The sequence below is a fragment of the Schistocerca americana genome, chromosome 9 (assembly GCF_021461395.2).
Source record: "Schistocerca americana isolate TAMUIC-IGC-003095 chromosome 9, iqSchAmer2.1, whole genome shotgun sequence".
Lineage (NCBI taxonomy): Eukaryota > Metazoa > Arthropoda > Insecta > Orthoptera > Acrididae > Schistocerca > Schistocerca americana.
Window position 1 is genome coordinate 1,736,217 of NC_060127.1, and position 18,398 is coordinate 1,754,614.

Below are 18,398 nucleotides of genomic sequence, written 5' to 3' on the forward strand. Positions count from 1 at the left end.
GCCACCGCCATACTCATACCTAAGCCCGGTAAGGACGAAAACCGTCCTTCTAGCTACCGCCCCATCTCTGTTACCAGCTGCGTTTGCAAGGTGATGGAACGTATGATTCATGCCCAGCTGGTTGATGGCTCGAGTCTCGCCATATACTCGCGAATGCTCAGTGTGGATTTCGAGTGCGGCGTTCTGCAGCTGACCATCTCGTTACTTTGTCCACCCATGGCATGAATGGTTTTCTTCGGAAATCCCAGACTGTGACCGTGTTTTTCGATTTGGAGAAGGCCTAAGACACCTGCTGGAGAACTGGTATCGTCTGTACTATTTACACGTGGGGCTTCCGTGGGCGCCTGCCCTGTTTTATTCGGGCATTTTTAAAAGACCGAGTTTTCAAGGTGCGTGTGGGTTCTGCCTTGTCGGACACCTTTATACAGGAAAATGGTGTGCCTCAGGGTTCCGTCCTGAGCATCATCTTCTTTGCTATCGCCATTAACCCTATAATGGCCTGTCACCCGACGGGCATTTCCGGCTCCATTTTTGTCGATGAGTTTGCCACCTATTGCAGTTCCATAGACCTGTCTCACTCAGCGGGGTCTTCAGCGTTGTCTCGATCGTCTTCAGTCCTAGAGCTTCGCCAATGGCTGTCGCTGTTTCACTGCCAAAGCTGTCTGTACGAATTTCTGGCGGCGCAAATGGTTTCTCCCACCATCTCTACATCTTGGGCCTGTTGTCCTTCCGTTTGTTGGCACTACGAAATTCTTGGGGCTCATGCTCGATAGGAAACTTTTGGTCCTCCCATGTCTCTTACCTGGCAGCCCGCTGTACGCAGTCCCTCAATGTCCTACGTGTCGTCATTGACACTTCTTGGAGTGCCGATTGAACCACCCTCCTCCATTTTTACTGGTCCCTTGGCCGTTCGAAGCTCGACTATGGGTGCTTTGTTTATGCATCGGCACGCCCATCCCTTTACCCCGTCTCAACACTATCCATCGTCATCGCACCCGTTTGGCCACGGGCACCTTTTGCACCAGCCTGCATGCTGAAGCTGCCGACCTACCACCGCCCTACCACTGTGACTTTCTCCTCAGCAGGTATGCATGCCGTTTGTCTGCCATGCGTGGCCACCCCTCCTATGCCTCCTTCTTTAATGATTACTTAGATCGTCAGTGTGGGACTCGTCCTTATCCTCTGTTACCTGCTGCAGTCCGCTTTCGCCACTTGCTACGGCGGCTTAACTTCACCCTACCTTTCACAGTGGGCGTGAACCCTTCACCACCTTGGCTTCGTCAAGCGGCCCATGTTAACCTTGGCCTTCATTCGCTTTTAAGGACACTACTCCAGCCTCGGTCTACCGCCTTCAGTTTCACGACTTTTGCACGGAACTTTGGGATAGTACATTTGTATACACTGATGGCTCCCTGACTGACCTTGGGGTCGGATGTGCCTTTGTCATTGGCATCCGTGTCTTTCGATATCGGCTTCTGGCACACTCCTCACTATTTACAGCAGAGCTCTTCGCCTTGCATCAGGCCACGGAGTACATCTGGCGACACAACCTTCCCAATTGTGTCCTCTGCTCGGACTCACTCAGCACCCTCCAAAGTCTATGTGGACTGTGCACTGCTCATCCCTTAGTGCAGCGGGTCCAGGAAAACTGTCACTTGCTGGAGCCAGTGTCTTGTTTCTGTGGGTCCCTGGTCATGTCGGTCCGCCGGGAAACGAGGCTGCTGACGCTGCTGCCAAGGCTGCAGTCCTCGTACCTCAGCCCACAAGTACCTCTATTCCCTCTGATGATCTCTGCTTTGCCGTCTGTCAGGAGGTGGTGTCCCTTTGGCATCGCCAATGGTCCTACGTTCGGGAATAAGCTTCGGCTCATTCAGCCTCTCCCAGCGCCTTGGACGACCTCATCTCGGCTCTCCCGCCAGGAGGAGATTACTTTAACTCGGCTGCGTACTGGGCACTGCCTTTTTGGCCACCGTCATTTGCTAAGTCGCGCTGCCCCACCACTTTGTACACATTGCGCCCTTATTTTAACTGTCCGCCACTTCCTGCTGGAATGCCCTTTTTCTACCAACTTACGTTCCAGCTTGGGTTTGCCATCTGATTTATCAGCCGTTTTAGCGAATGACGCACGGGCTGTCCACCGCGTTTTACTTTTTATCCGCCAAAGCAATATGGCGGAGGCCATACAGTTTTTTGTATGGTGTTTTTTAGCCCTTTTTCCAACGTGCCTTGTTTAGCTGTCTCCTATTCTGTCCATTGGGACTGACATATAGTCGTTTCTCTCGCCTCTGTGTTTGTGTTCTCCAGTCTTGACTTGGGTGCGTATGACCCCAGTTGTTTTTTGCGCCCTAAAACAAAACAAAACAAAAACAGCAGGGTTCTGTGTTGGCATTTTACATGCGTAAAGCGCGTCAAAAAATATTTGGCTAAGAGGCTTGGAAACGAAAATGGTTGCAGACGAGCACTAAAAAATCAGTACCGTTTCCAACGCATGGCTTAAGTCCAGGAAATCTTTTCGCGCACATCGGTTTTAAGCTGGCTAAATTTCATAATGTCTGCCGTGAAGCAGCGGAAATTTCTGGATTGGAATCATTTTAAAAGAGTACACACGCTCAATTCCGAAGTGTCTGTAATTGTACTCGTTACAACGCTCTCGGACAACTTCACCCTGTTTAAAGAAGTGTATTCAAATTTTCGCTGAAAATGTACTTCAACACCGTCACACAAGAAATAAGACAATTTACAATCAGATAATATAAGAACTGAACAAGCTATTGATTGGAAGAAGGGTGCAAGTTGCACCTTGCGAGCTACGTGGTCTTGCCCAGCCGCCATATACGAGTAGTTAGATAAGTCTTCCATTCAGAAACATCGATAGAAACGGTAACCTCTGTTCCAATAGCTCAGTAACAATAACCTGTGAAAAAGAAATGATTATACCTAGCTACGAAATGAAACATTCAAATACGTTTGTCCAATATTCGACACAACGTCTGGTCGCTCACCAGTCTTCTTGCGGCCGCGATGGGCCGTCTCCGAGCAGCTGGACTGCTGGTGGAAGCCCATGGCCAAACTCTGCCCACAAAACTGTTAGCGTTTGCACGTGTCTGGCCTAGTCTCCCTCTTCCAGCTCTTTGCCTGTCTCCGACAAAACTTAAGTTCGTAGAAGATTCAGAAACCCACTACACCTCTTTGGTTCGTCTGCTACTGCATTCCTCACATTCATCATTGGCCATATAAGTTAAGAAAGGATAGAAATGGAAAAGGGACACAGGACGTGTACAACATAAAAATAAGTACGTTTGACACATAATTGTTCCCCAGACATGTGGTGGGGTAGAAACAACTGCACGGTTCGTCGAGCACACAAAACAATGAGTTTATTGTCGTATTCAAGTAGCAGTAAAACATAGATAGGATGAACAAGTATGGAAGTGCTGTTTTTTAATGATGGAATGGCATGGATTGTGACGTTCCATCACCCCATGCCTAGAGAAACAAAAAAATGGGTCAGGATTATTCTTGCAATGTAAGGGTAGTCCTTCACTTTTTCCTGTAGTGATATGATCACAGGAGACTCCACATACAGTCATACTTTCTTCAAGTGAGGCTTCTCTTGGAAACATAGATACATCTCTAGTGAGGTTGAAAGAAAATAGTCGAATTAAATTTTGCGTCCAAAGCGTGGTGAAAAGATAAAAATCAGGCAGCGTAGAAAATACCGGGAATGTTCCCCTACTGAGGTCGCAATAGCATAGTTAAATAGTTAATTATCTAATATTTATAAAAATGAACCTCCACTGAAGTTCAAATAAAAATATATAAACAAGAAAATTCGGCAGTGTACTTCCACTTAGGCATAACACATTCATGGCCTAAGCTTGCTTTTTCACAAATCACTTGTTAGCAATATTTACAGGTCAGTTTTGGTTCACCTCCAGCTGAATCAAAAGTGTTCATTGAATACTTTTATGTAGCTGTTAAACAATTTACTGATATGTGCAATGTGCACTCTCAACATACTAAAAAATGTCACTGTTAAAAATTATTAACTATCCCTTACAAAATAAAAGGAGAAAGATAAATTACAGAAAACAACAGAAGCTTAACGGATGAGCCAGAGATTAGTAAATGGCGAAGTCCCATTTCAAGCTACTGTAGACTTGACCTTGTTTCTTAGAAAATTGATCTCAGAAGTATCATTACTACATAATTAATAGCTATCGATCGTAAACAAATAGCATAACTAAGACGAAATCACAAAACAAGTTGCAATTGCAGAAATGGCATAGTCCTTGCTTGGAAAATCTTTCTTAGCCTCTTGTTTTGGGCATTTAAAAATGTTCAGTAATATTCCTTCTTGCTTAAGGCCACATTAAATTGTTCGTGGGCAAAGTTCTGGCGCAATATATATGCTCTCAGACTGACAGCTATTAGAAGCCTTTTATGAGACGCTTTAAATATGACAATTATCACATTTTCTACAAAATCAATTCTTTAAATACTTGATAGAACAGATGTGTGTACATAGTGCATGAGCGATGCCCAAAGTCAATAGACATAAAAATGTTTTTACTTGCAAAAAAAGCTCAAAAATAGAAACAAAATAGGATTTTTAAAAATAAGTTTGTTTTATCAAGCTCTCTAATCTCCACGAAAAACTTGTACAGTTTTATTCCTAGATAAAAAATACTCTTTTTAGTTTCACGTTTGTTCTCTCTTGGCATTCATTCAACCTAGATCTTGTTTCATGGTCATGAACATAGATGTTTAAGCAGTAATTATTACCGATGTCAATTTCGATTCTGTAGTGACATGCTGTAGTTACTATCCACGGAGCTCGAAACATATCTTTAAAATGATGGAGATTACCTTTTTTTCTTCTCGTGGCTCTTCTCTGTAGCGTGAATACTGCAGTCACATTTCGCGCTTTCATTCTCCAGAACAGAATCCCATAAGAACTGAATGTACATGTGAGTAGTATGTAACTAAAAGATAATGGGTGTTACACACTTTTACTGTCTGCACAGGCACGAGAACGCGTCTTCAGTACACGGTCAGCCCACGTACTTGGAGGGCGGTAATAGCAGGGGAACGGCAGAACCTCGCGAGAGGGAAAAGAAGTCGGGGTAGCAAGGGCGTAAAATGTTGGCGACCATACACTGCATCTGACGATCATTGATCATGCTTGGAAATTTTGTGTGGATGCACGGTCTATGGAGGTGCCATCTATACTTAATTGAATTTTTTCTCTTCAAATTGAAATTCGTCGGATTGTTTTCTTCACGTTCAGTGCGACTGTTTCACACCAATGAACTGTAAACTTCCTTCACAGTTTCATCCGTTTCCTCTGGAAGAGTTGTCTCGTTTCCTCAATGGCTATACAATTCTTGTCATGTTCCTCCGTCGTCGACGTCGACATATTGTCTGGTGAGATACACTGCCTGACAAGCGAAGTGAAACGCCCGGAAGTTGAGTAGGAAACGAAATCAACCTCCACGTATTAGGAGCGTGTGTGATGTTATTTCGGTCATCACAATGTCGAGTCAGATTTACAAAGAACTCGGCAGTACGAGCCCACTTGACAGTGTGACACAGCACCCCGTCTGTGCTTCGATTCGGCTGGAAAGGACGCCACAGAGCCGTAGCGTCCTCTCCCGAGGCAACGTGGCCGACGACCGTTGCAGCGGCTGCTCGGTACTGCCACTGCTGTGGAGCTGACTTATATATACACTGGTCCTATACGTGTTCTGTCGGGGCAGTCTGGGGATCCTGCTGTCCACGGAAGTGTCTCAGCCTCGACCGTACAGTTCTCAGAGACACAACCTGTGGTGTCACCGCCAGACACCATACTTGCTAGGTGGTAGCTTTAAATCGGCCGCGGTCCATTAGTACATGTCGGACCCGCGTGTCGCCACTGTCAGTGATCGCAGACCGAGCGCCACCACACGGCAGGTCTCGAGAGACTTACTACACTCGCCCCAGTTGTACGGACGACTTTGCTAGCGATGCAACGGACGAAGCCTCGTTTATTTGCAGAGAAGATAGTTAGAATAGCCTTCAGCTAAGTCAATGGCTACGACCTAACAAGGCGCCATAGCAATTGATAGTTATCGTATGAAGCATGTCTCATCAAGAACGAAGTATACAAATGATGGATTAAAGTTAAGTATTCCAGAACCTACGTACTTTTCTTTATAGCATTCATTACGTGTCCTGTTTCAGACCTCACGCCATCCTGCGTGAGCTTATAGCGTGCATTTCGGTCTCCTCAAACCACACTGTGTCGGCACTTCTGTCGACACATCACAACCCACTGTGGGGCGAGCGTTATCCTGTTGAAAAATGTACCACCGTACTGTTGTACGGACAGGTAACACGTGAGGATGTCCGTGACGTTGCGCCGTCACACCACAGTCCTCTGTCACCACCGGCCACCTGTGGCTCCCCACACCGTGACACCAATAGTTAACACCGCTGTGCTTCCAGAGACTGGAGTGCGTCTGCCCTCACATTCCCGTGCAGTCCAACATCGGCCGCTCTCACATCCGAATGCCAGAGAAACTTGAATACTGCACGATTCGACCCACTGGCAGAATGGACACCCCGGGCACAGTTCAAACTCTGTCAGTTGCTGGCAGCACCACCTCAGGTAAATGCGCGACAAAAAAATGGTTCGAATGGCTCTGAGCACTATGGGACTTAACTTCTGAGGTCATCAGTCCCCTAGAACTTAGAACTACTTAAACCTAACTAACCTAAAGACATCACACACATCCATGCCCGAGGCAGGATTCGAACCTGCGACCGTAGAGGTCGCGCGGTTCCAGACTGTAGCGCCTAGAACCGCTCGGCCACCCCGGACGGCCTAACTGCGCGACACCTCTGTGGCCTTCACCTGGCGCTGTTCACTCCCTTTGTATTACGGTACCAGGACTGCTAACAAAACTAAACACGAAAAACAGTAACGCATTGGCTCCATCCTAGTGGTCGTTTGCACGGCACAGAGAATTGCAAATGTAATCAGCTGCATACCTGCCAATTGAGTGAATGTGTGTGAAGTTACATCTGGCCATGTCTTCTCGGTTCTTCACTTTCATTTGGCAGGCAGTGTACATGAATTCCACGATCCCCTGACGTAGCCCTGACTGGCCAGCTAAAAAAAGTGCCGCAACAGGGCTTACATATGAGTATCATTCTTTGTAAATGTTGTAGATAAAACAAAAGGAAAGAAAACTGTAAAAATATGAAAAACGAAAATTGTAAGATGTACGACCTGTTTTAAACATCAGGTAACAGGTCTATAATTTGGCAATAAATAAAAAAATAAAAATACGGGTCTTGCAATGACGGCAGAGGCGGCCGTCGGAAGCCTGTCGTTGCAACCGATCCCGACGCGGCAAGAAATCCGCGAAACGTTAGTCTACGCACAGGCTTTTATCGGAGCTTCATCCGTGTGCCCGTGTCGCAGGCGGCCCTGCTGTCACCGACCAACTTCCGGGAGATGCCGATTCTGCCGTACGCCGGATCTCGCCACGCTGCAGTCGGCCCGGTGCGACGTCACTCACTGTTCAGCCGGCGTGCCCAGCAACGAACCGCTGACCTCACCACACAAGTCCGCCACACTTCGCGAAAGCTAGGCTCCGTGCAGGAAGATCAATACGTCAATGACAAGGTGTCTACTATAGGACTCCACACTGTCGTGTGCTATAGAGAGCGCGCACGCCTTTCAGCGCGCAGTCGTGAACTATAGAACTGTACACTATGTGATCAAAAGTATCCGGACATCTGGCTGAAAATGACTTACAAGTTTCGTGACGCCCTCCATCGGTAATTCTGGAATTAAATATCGTGTTGGCCTACACTTAGCCTTGATGACAGCTTCCACTCTCGCAGGCACACGTTCAATCAGGCGCTGGGAAGTTTGTTGCGTAATGACAGCCCATTCTTCACGGAGTGGTGCACTGAGGAGAGGTATCGAAGTCCGCGTTACAAAACATCCCTAAGGTGTTCTATAGGATTCAGATCAGGACTCTGTGCAGGCCAGTCCATTACAGGGATGTTAATAGTCGTGTAATCACTCAGCCACAGGCTGTGCATTATGAACAGGTGCTCGATCGTGAGGAAAGATGCAATCGCCATCCCCGAACTGCTCTTCAACAGTGAGAAGCAAGAAGGAACTGAGAACATCAATGTAGGCCTGTGCTGTGGTAGTGCCACGCAAATCAACAAGGGGTGCAAGCCCACTCCATGAAAAACACGACAAACCATAACATTACTCCCTCCGTGTTTTACTGTTGGCGCTACACACGCTGGCAGATGACGTTCACCTGGCATTCGACACACCCACATCCTGCCATCGGATCACCACATTGTGTACCGTGATACAATGTTTTTCCACTGTTGAATCGTTCAAAGTTTACGCTCCTTACACCAAGCGAGGCGTCGTTTGGCATTTACCGGCGTGATGTGTGGCTTATGAGCAGCCAATTGACCATGAAATCCAAGTTTTCTCACTTCCCGCCTAACTGTCGTAGTACTTGCAGTGGATCCTGATGCAGTCTGGAATTCCTGTGTGATGGTCTGGATAGATGTCTGCCTACTACAGATTACGACTCTCTTCAACTGTCGGCGGTCTCTGTAAGTCAACAGACGAGATCTGCCTATACGCTTTTGTGCTGTACGTGTCCCTTCACGTTTCCACTTCACTATCACATCGGAAACAGTAGAGCTAGGGATGTTTAGGAGTGTGGAAATCTCGTGTACAGACGTATGACGCAAGTGACACCCAATCACCCGACCACGTTCGAAGTCCGTGAGTTCCGCGGAGCGCCCCATTCTGCTCTCTCACGATTTCTAATTACTACTGAGGTCGCTGATATGGAGTACCTGGCAGTAGGTGGCAGTACAGTGCTGCTAATATGAAAACGTATGTTTTTGGGGGTGTCCGGATACTTTTGATCGCATAGTGTAGGTTCTCGCTGCCAGTCGGAGACAGCCGCCGGCACTCCAGTGTGACGTCACGTGCCGTGGCGTGACGCAAGCGCCTCGCTCTTCCACTGCGCCGCCTCAGTAGTGTAGTGTAGTGTAGCGTAGTATAGTGGCGGTCAGTCAGCTGGAAACTGGAACTGGAAACGTCCACTGCAGATGAGCCGGAGCGCGTCTCAGCCCTCCCTCTTCATTAATAAAATAAAAAATTCTTAATTAGGGAGGGGCTTTGACGTCACTCGGAATGACGCATGCCTTGCTTAATTATCACTTTATCGAAATCGAAGCCGTATTTCACGCCTGTTATAGATTTTTGTGTAACGCTTCAGCAGTCGTACATCACGGCCGTAAATTTCCGCTCCGCTCTGCTGCACCCTGCCCGTCCACCTCCTCCCCAACGGGGCGAGAGTCGAGACACCGGACACACTCTTTCGTCTTTCTCCTTCGCCTTCTCCTCCTCCTTCTTCTTCACCTCCATCTCATGGGCTAGGCAGCTGCCCCTTCCTGCCTCTCACTTTGTCCCACTCTGATACAATTCCGCTGAATTCTACAGCCTTTTTGGTGATGGAAGATGGGTTGTAAGCTCTCAAACCATACTGATACTGATTCTTAACCGACCGTGACTGTTGAAATATATGAAAAGGTTTTCCAGCGACCGCTAGCAGTTATGACATTTGTTTACTACTTAAATTATTTAATGAAGGAACACGTTTCGAGGTATAAACCTCACTTTCTTGCTACAATGGCAACGCAAGAACACTTAACAACTGTGCACAAGGATAGTGAAGTTGTTCTGTACACTCTTGGAATTTACTGACAAGATCGAAGAAGCCGTAGCAAGTGACGTAACCGACCCACCACAAGAAGACAGCCGTATGAAGAAAGTGAGTGATTATTTAAAAATGTGAACGGAAGGACAACATACGAGGTGAATATTCCTCATATTGTGTTACCCTTCTCCTTCTCCACAGGATGGCCACCATCTGCATATTCATTTACATCATACTCCACAAAACACCTAATGGTGCGTGGCGCAGGGTACTTTCGGTACCACTATGTGATTCCTCCAACCCTGCTCCACTCGCGAATAGCCCGTGGGAAGAATGATCGCCGGTAAGCCTCTCTGATTTCTCCTCGTGCTCAATACGCGAGATGTATGTGGGGGAAGTAATATGTTGTCCGACTCCTCCTGAAAAGTGCTGTCCCGAAATTTCAATTGTAACGCTCTCCGTGATGCACAACGCCCTCTTGTAACGTCTGCCAGTGGCTTTTCTTTAGCGTCTCCGTAACGCTCTCGCGCCGGCTAAACGATCCCGTGATGAAACACGCCGCTCTTCGTTGAATCTTCTCTACCTCCTCTATCAGTCCTGCCTGATGGGGACCCTAGACAGGTGAACAGTACTCAACAATCGGGCGAACAAGCACTTTATAAGCCACTTCTTTCGTGGATGAGTTACATTTACTTAAGATCCTTTCGATGAATCTGAGTCTGGTGTCTGCTTTTCCCACTATCTGTTTTATATGGTCATTCCACTTAAGGTCGCTCTGGATAGTTACACCCTGATGTTTTACGGCAGACTCTGTCCCCAGCCGTTTGTCATCAATAGTGTAGCTGTACAGTAGTGGATTTCTTTTCCTATGTATGCGCAATATGTTACATTTATTTACGTTCAGGGCCAACTTGCAGAGGCTGCACCATTCATCAATTCTCTGCAGGTCGTTCTGCAAATTGTTACTATCTTCTGGTGTTGCTACTTTGGTTCAAATGGCTCTTAAGCACTATGGAACTTAACTTCTGAGGTCATCAGTCCCCTAGAACTTAGAACTACTTTAACCTAACTAACCTAAGGACATCACAAACATCCATGTCCGAGGCAGGATTCGAACCTGCGACCGTAGCGGTCGAGCGGTTCCAGACTGTAGCGCCTAGAACCGCTCGTACAACTTTGGTATAGACGACTGCATCGTCTGCGAATAGCCTTCAAGAGCATCCGATGCTTTCTACTCCACACATCAAAAAAAGTTCCAAGCGACTGCAAGTGAGCGCAGACGACCCCTTCATATACTTAGTGTAAGAGAACGGACCTGCAAAATTGCAGACCCATTTGTTTCACATAGATTTGCTGCTGAATTCTTGAAAATATATAATTTTTTATTCACACATCAAAAGAAGTTTTGCATCACCCCGGTTCCCACAACTCCTGAAGATAGACGTTGACTGTGGATATTGATCCACTAACACAGTCCCTTTGACTGTTCAGAGATATCAGTAAACCCGCAAAAAGATGTAAAAAACAATGCATGGAACCCTGACAGCAACGCCACCATGTTGAATAATGCTTTTAGTGCAGACACAGGACGTCGTGTTACGACTCAAACGATACGCAATAGACTGCATGATGCACAACTTCACTCCCTACGTCCATGGCGAGGTCCATCTTTGCAACCACGACACCACGCAGCGCGGTACAGATGGACCCGACAGCATGCCGAAGGAACCGCTCAAGATTGTCATCACGTTCTCTTCACCGATGAGCGGCGCATATGCCTTCAGCCAGACGTGTTTTGAGGCATCCCAGTCAGGCTGAACGCCTTAGATACACTGTCCAGCGCGTGCAGCAAGATGGAGATTCACTGCTGTTTTGGGGTGGCGTTATGTGGGGCCGACGTACATCGGTGGTGGTCATGGAGGGCGCCGTAACGGCTGTACGATGCGTCAATTCCATCCTCCGACTGATTCTGCAACCATATCGGCAGCGTATTGGTGAGGCTTTGCTGTTCATGGACGACAATTGGCGCCCCGATCGTGCACATATTGTGAATGACTTCCTTCAGGATAACGACATCACTCAACTGGAGTGACCAGCATGTTCTCCAGACATGAACGCTATCGAACATGCCTGGGATAGACTGAAAAGGGCTGTTTATGGACGACGTGACCCATCTACTACTCTGAGAGATCTTCGCCGAATCGCCGTTGAGGAGTCTGTACCAACAGTGCCTCGATGAACTTGTGGATAGTATTCCACGACTAATTCAGTGATGCATCAATGCAAGAGGACTTCCTACTGTGTATTAGAGGTACCGGTGTACAGAAGTCTGGACCACCAACTCTGAAGGTCTCACTGTATGGTGGTACAACATGCAATATGTGCCCAGAATGAGATTTTCACTCTGTAGCGGAGTGTGCGCTGATATGAAACTTCCTGGCAGATTAAAACTGTGTGCCCGACCGAGACTCGAACTCGGGACCTTTGCCTTTCGCGGGCAAGTGCTCTACCATCTGAGCTACCGAAACACGACTCAAACCCGGTACTCACAGCTTTACTTCTGCCAGTATCTCGTCTCCTACCTTCCAAACTTTTCACAGGAGAGCTTCTGTAAAGTTTGGAAGGTAGGAGACGAGATACTGGCAGAAGTAAAGCTGTGAGTACCGGGTTTGAGTCGTGCTTCGGTAGCTCAGATGGTAGAGCACTTGCCCGCGAAAGGCAAAGGTCCCGAGTTCGAGTCTCGGTCGGGCACACAGTTTTAATCTGCCAGGAAGTTTCATGCAATGTGTGGTTTTCATGAGCAATAAAAAGGGCGGAAATGATGTTTATGTTGATCTCCATTCCAATTTTCTGCACAGTTTCCGTAACTCTCGGAACCAAGGTGATGCAAAACTTTTTTTATGTACGTAGATCATTTATAGATATACTGTAAACAGCAACGGTCCTATCACACTCTCCTGTGGTACTTTGCATATTACCTTTGCTTATTTCGATTTTGTTCCGTTAACATCAACGTGCTGAGTTCCGTCTGTAAGCAATTGTTGTATCCAGTCGCAAGTCTGCTCCGATACTTCGTAACCTCGTACTTTTTTCGTTTAACGGCAATGCGGGATGGTGTGAGATGCCTTACTGAAATCAAGCAACATGGCACCAACCTGAGCGCCATTTCCCACTGCGATGTGGTTCTCAAAGACTGTACAGAATAGCTTTAGTGTCTACTTGTACTTTTTAAAAATGTTTTTATATTGCCTCTATAGCTAGAAGGTAAGGTTTATACCATGAAATATGTTGCCCCATCAAATAATTCAATTCGGATACAAATTTTGTGACTGGTAGTGGTCGCTGGGAAACCTTTTTCATACTAAACCGAATGCTTCAGAAAGAAGACCGGTTGTTCATCATAACATAAATTTTCGAGTAATGAAAGTTGGTCCCTTGTATGTACAGGTCCACAGCCACTGTCAGTTTCTGCGTCTGAGATGCTAAGTTTTTCGATCATTCCACTGCAATATCGTATGAAATTTATATTTTTAAGTTTTTAGTGTGAATTATGTTAAATATTGTTGTATATACAGGCCGTGCGCGTACCCATCATGTTTTTATTCGGGACGCCACCAAGTGTTAATTTCCCACATAAGTATGTGGAATATATAACGCTGTATAAACAATTTTTGCTGTGATGTAATTACTGAGGCGTGCAATTTTCTGTATGCACTTTTACAGTTTTTTTTTTCTTGTTTATTCTTTAAGCTGTTATACCTCGTGAAATGGTTTTTATCACCTGGTTATTTGATAATAGCCAAGAGGACGAAAATAGTTAGTTGCTAAATTACGAAATAAAGTTTTTAGCCTTAAGTTAAACAGTCTATAGCGGAAAGTGACTTAGCTCAACTTAAAAACGATAGTTATGTGCAACATACCCGCCACTTTCGGCAACTTCATAAAACTGTTTCAAATTACCCGCATCTTTCCCTATGTTTACTGTATCAACTTTCTTCTTGTGATGCAAGTTTTCGTGTTCTCTTTCTGTTTTAGAAATTATCCACAGACTCGCTAACAGCTAGTGGCAATAGATCGCACGAGCCAACTTTGAAGAGCCTGAAATAAGACCACTCTCTGCTTTTCGACAGTTCCTTTGGAAAGCATTCTCAAGAATTTGAAGTAATATGTTTCAGCTAGCAACCGACCTTTTAATTAATTAAAACATCGATACGAATGCTTCAATAACTTAAGAGATACTCTGCCCAAGAAGGTCGAGATTTAAAATCCAAGAGCGTAATCCTATTTTTTGATACATCTATCAGTCATATTATTTTTTATTTTTAGCTTTTGTAGATATTTTCGTTTTTGTTTGTTCCCAGCCCTCTATGACTCTGTCAAACCAGTTCAATCAATTTATTACACGGTTTGTGCCGGCCGCGGTGGCGCTTCAGTCCGGAACCACGCGGCTGCTACGGTCGCAGGTTCGAATCCTGCCTCGGGCATGGCTGTGTGTGATGTCCTTAGGTTAGTTAGGTTTAAGTAGTTCTAAGTTCTAGGGGACCGACGACCTCAGCTGTTAAGTCCCATAGTGCCCAGAGCCATTTGAACCGTACAGTTTGTGACGGTGCCCGAATTCAATTTTGATCCAAAGGCTCATGCCCAAAATTACCCTTAAGAGTCACTGTAAGCTGCACAAGTGGTCACATGACTCATAAGACCCTTCGTAATTATGACGTAGGCTGTGGTTGGCGCCTTGAGAATGCCGTCACAAGCCAATATCGGTGTTATTAAACCGCCAAAAGGCTTCCTGGTTCCAGCTGCAGGTTGCCTATCTGAAACCCGCTAGGGACAACAAAAATTTGATTTCCAGTATTTTATATAATTGTGGATTAAACCTGAATATTCAAAATCCTGTCAGCTTGCGTTAAACGTTTAATGCAGTAAGTCAGGTATTAAAGTTGGAAACTGTGTATATCTCTCGAGGCAGCGCAACTCGACGCTCGGAAATCACGCAGCCTGCATTCATCCAGTATTTGACAATGTGAGCACTTGAGACATTCAAGAAATTTCACACCTAGTTTGAAACTTTTCGAATTTCTTACTGGTTCCAGTCCAGTACAAAATGTGGAAAGGAAAATAGTTTATCGCTCACTATACGTTTGCTGCTCATGTAGTAAAACTGCCGCGATCGGTTTGACGTTTCAATGTGTTCCTGCGTTACGGCGGATCACTTCACGTGTGCTGTTAATATTGTAACGCGGAGCAATGTTGGAAATGACCACCGCGAAGAATATCGGGAGTGCGAGATGCTCTGTCGGCAGCTGATTTTAATCGACCAATGACTCAAATGCAGCGTTTTCTCGCCTGGGATTTAAACTCGTGTCCTAAGCCGACCGTAACCTCGCGATGTGCAGTGCGCCCGAGAAAACGCTGGCCAACAGTCTGCGGCAGAACTATCAATCGCGCTAGCTTTGCTCGCAGCGATTAAAGCTGAAATCTACGGTCAAACTGAAATATAAGTTTCAGCGCTAAAAGCAAACTGTAATTTCTCTCATTATCATTGGTCACCTGGTACTATCCTCAGCCCGGCTACACGATTAGCCGCGTTACCAACCGACGAGCAATCCTGGTTGGCGCTTGGTTGCAGGTTAAAGGCGACACTGACAGATTCCAAACGAAAAATGAATGATACGAAGGAAACTAAGAGCAAATTAAGGGAATCCGACGAGGAAACTGACGCGACAAAAATTATAAATTAAAAAAAATTACATTTCAAACAATTAATTGAGTAAAAATAATAAAAAGCTTTATATTTATAAATAAAACAAGTTTTCATTGCATTTCATGAGAAATTTTTGCGATTTTTGTTTGCGTATTTCTAAAATAAATCAGTTCCAATTCTATTAATTTAATTTAACCTTTTTAACTCCGTCTGCTTGAATCAAACTGAAACGTTTAAAGTGGGAGGCTTCAATAGCGAAAGGAAAAGAAACAGGAAGTTTGTAAGACAGACAGTCCCATTTTATTAAGGTGGAAAATTGAGGATGTGTTAGATGACGCTCAATTTGGCCTTCCGAAAAAGTAAACAGACAAGCAAGCAAGTGTGTCTTTGCGGTTGATAATGAAAGCAAGACTAAAGAAAACTCAAGACACGTTCATAGGGTTTTTAGACCTGGAGAAAAGCGTTCGACAATGTAAAATGGTGCAAGTGCTCGAAATTCTGAGGAAAACTGAGGTAAGCTATAGGAAGAGACGGCTATTGTACAATATGCACAAGAGATAAGAGGGGACAATACGAGTGGGTGACCAAGAACGATGTGCTCAGATTAAAAAGGGTGTAAGGCAAGGATGTAGTCTTTCGCCCCTACTATTGAATCTGTACATTGAAGAAGCAATGGTGGAAATAAAGAAAGGTTCTGGAGTGGAACTAAAATTCAAGGTCAAAGTATATCTATGATACGATTCGATGATGGCATTGCTATCCTGAGTGAAGAATTATATGACCTGCTGAATGGAATAAACAGTCTAATGAGTACTGAATACCGACTGAGCTTAAATCTAAGAAAGACGAAAGCAATGAGAAGTAGCACAAACGAAAACAGCGAGAAACTTAACACCACTATTGGTGATCACGACATAGATGAACGTACTACCTTTTTTTTGAGTCATCAGTCTTATGACAGGTTTGAAGCGACCCGCCACGAAGTCCTCTCCTGAGCCAACTACTTCACCCCAGAGTAGCGTTTCCAAACTAAATGTCCTCAATTATCTGCTCCATGTACTCCAATCTCTGTTTTCCTCTGCAGTTTTTGCTCTCTACAGTTCACTCTAGTACTATGGAAGTAATTCCCTCATGTCTTAGCAGATGTCCTATCATCCTGTCCCTTCTCTTTGTCAGTGTTTTCCACATATTCATTTCCTTTCAGATTCTGCGCAGAACCTTCTCATTCCTTACCTTATCAGTCCACCTAATTTTCAACATTATTCTATAGCATCACGTCTCAAATGCGTCGATTCTCTTCTGCTTCGGTTTTCCACAGTCTATGTATCACTGCCATACAATGCCATGCTCCAAACATGTATTCTCAGAAATTTCTTCCTCAAATTAAGGTCGATGTTTGATATTAGTAGACTTCTCCTGCCCAGGAATGCCCTTTCAGGCAGTACTAGTCTGCTTTTGATGTCTCCTTTGCGCCGTTGCCTAGGTAGCAGAATCTACTTTGTGGCCATCAGTCGTGATGTAAAGTTTCTAGCTGTTGTCATTTATGCTACTTCTAATTACCTTCGTCTTTCTCCGATTTGCTCTCAGTTCGTATTCTGTACTCATTACATTGTTAATTCCATTCAGCAAATCATTTAATTCTTCTTCACTTTCACTCAGGATAGCATTGGCTGTCATTAACGAATCGTGTCACTGATACCCTTTCCCCTTGAATTTCAATTCCATTCTTGAACCTTCCTTTTTCTCCCATCGTTGCTTCTTCAATGTACAGATTGAATAGTAGGGGTGAAAGACTACATCTCTGCTTTACACCCTTTTTAATGTAAGCACTTCTTTCTTGGTCGTCCTCTGTGATTAGTCTCCCTTGGCTCTTGTACATATTGCGTATTAGCCGTCTCTCCCTGCAGCTCATCCCTATTTTTTTGAGATTTTCGAACATCTTGCACCATTTTACATTGTCGAACGCTTTTTCCAGGTCAACAGATCCTATGAAAGTGTCTATATTTTTTTTTTAGTCTTGCTTCCATTACCTACTGCAACGTCAGAATTGCCTCTCTGGTGCCTTTAGCTTTCCTAAAGCCAAACTGATCGTCATCTAACACATCCTCAATTTCCTTTTCCATTCTTCTTTATATTATTCTTGTCAGCAACTTGGATGTATGGGTTGTTAAGCCTATTGTGCGATAATTCGCGCTCTTGTCACCTCTTGCAGTCTTCGGAATTGTGTAGATGACATTTTTCCGAAAGTCAGATGGCATGTCGCCAGTCTCATATATTCTACGCACCTACACCCAATCTGAATTGTCATTTTGTAGCCTCTTCCCCCAATTATTTAAGAAATTCTTGTGGAATGTTTTCTATACCTTCTGCCTCATATGATCATAAGTCCTCCAAAGCTCTTCTAAATTCTAATATTGGATCTCCTATCTCTTCCTGCTTCTTCTTCTATCACATCAGACAAATCCTCCGTCCTCTGGATTTGACAGTGGAATTCCCGTTGTATTCTTAATGTTAACACCCTTGCTTTTCATTTCACCGAAGGTTGTTTTGACTTTCCTATATGCTGAATCAGTCTTTCCGACAATCATATCTTTTTAGATTTCTTCACATTTTTCAAGCACTCATTTAGTCTTAGCTTCTCTGCATTTCCTATTTATTTCATTCCTCAACGTCTTGTATTTCTGTATTCCTGAATTTCCCCGAAAATTTTTGTACTTCGTTGTTTCATCGATCAACTGAAGTATTTCTTCTATTACACATGGCTTCTTCGCAGTTACCTTCAGCGTACCTACGTTTTTTTCTTTCCTGCTTCTATGATTACCCTCTTCGGTGAGTGCACTCCTCTTCACTGTACTGCCTACAAAGCTACTTCTTATTGCTGATCTATAGCCTTAGAGAACTTCAAGCGCATCTCGTCATTCCTTAGTACTTCCGGATCC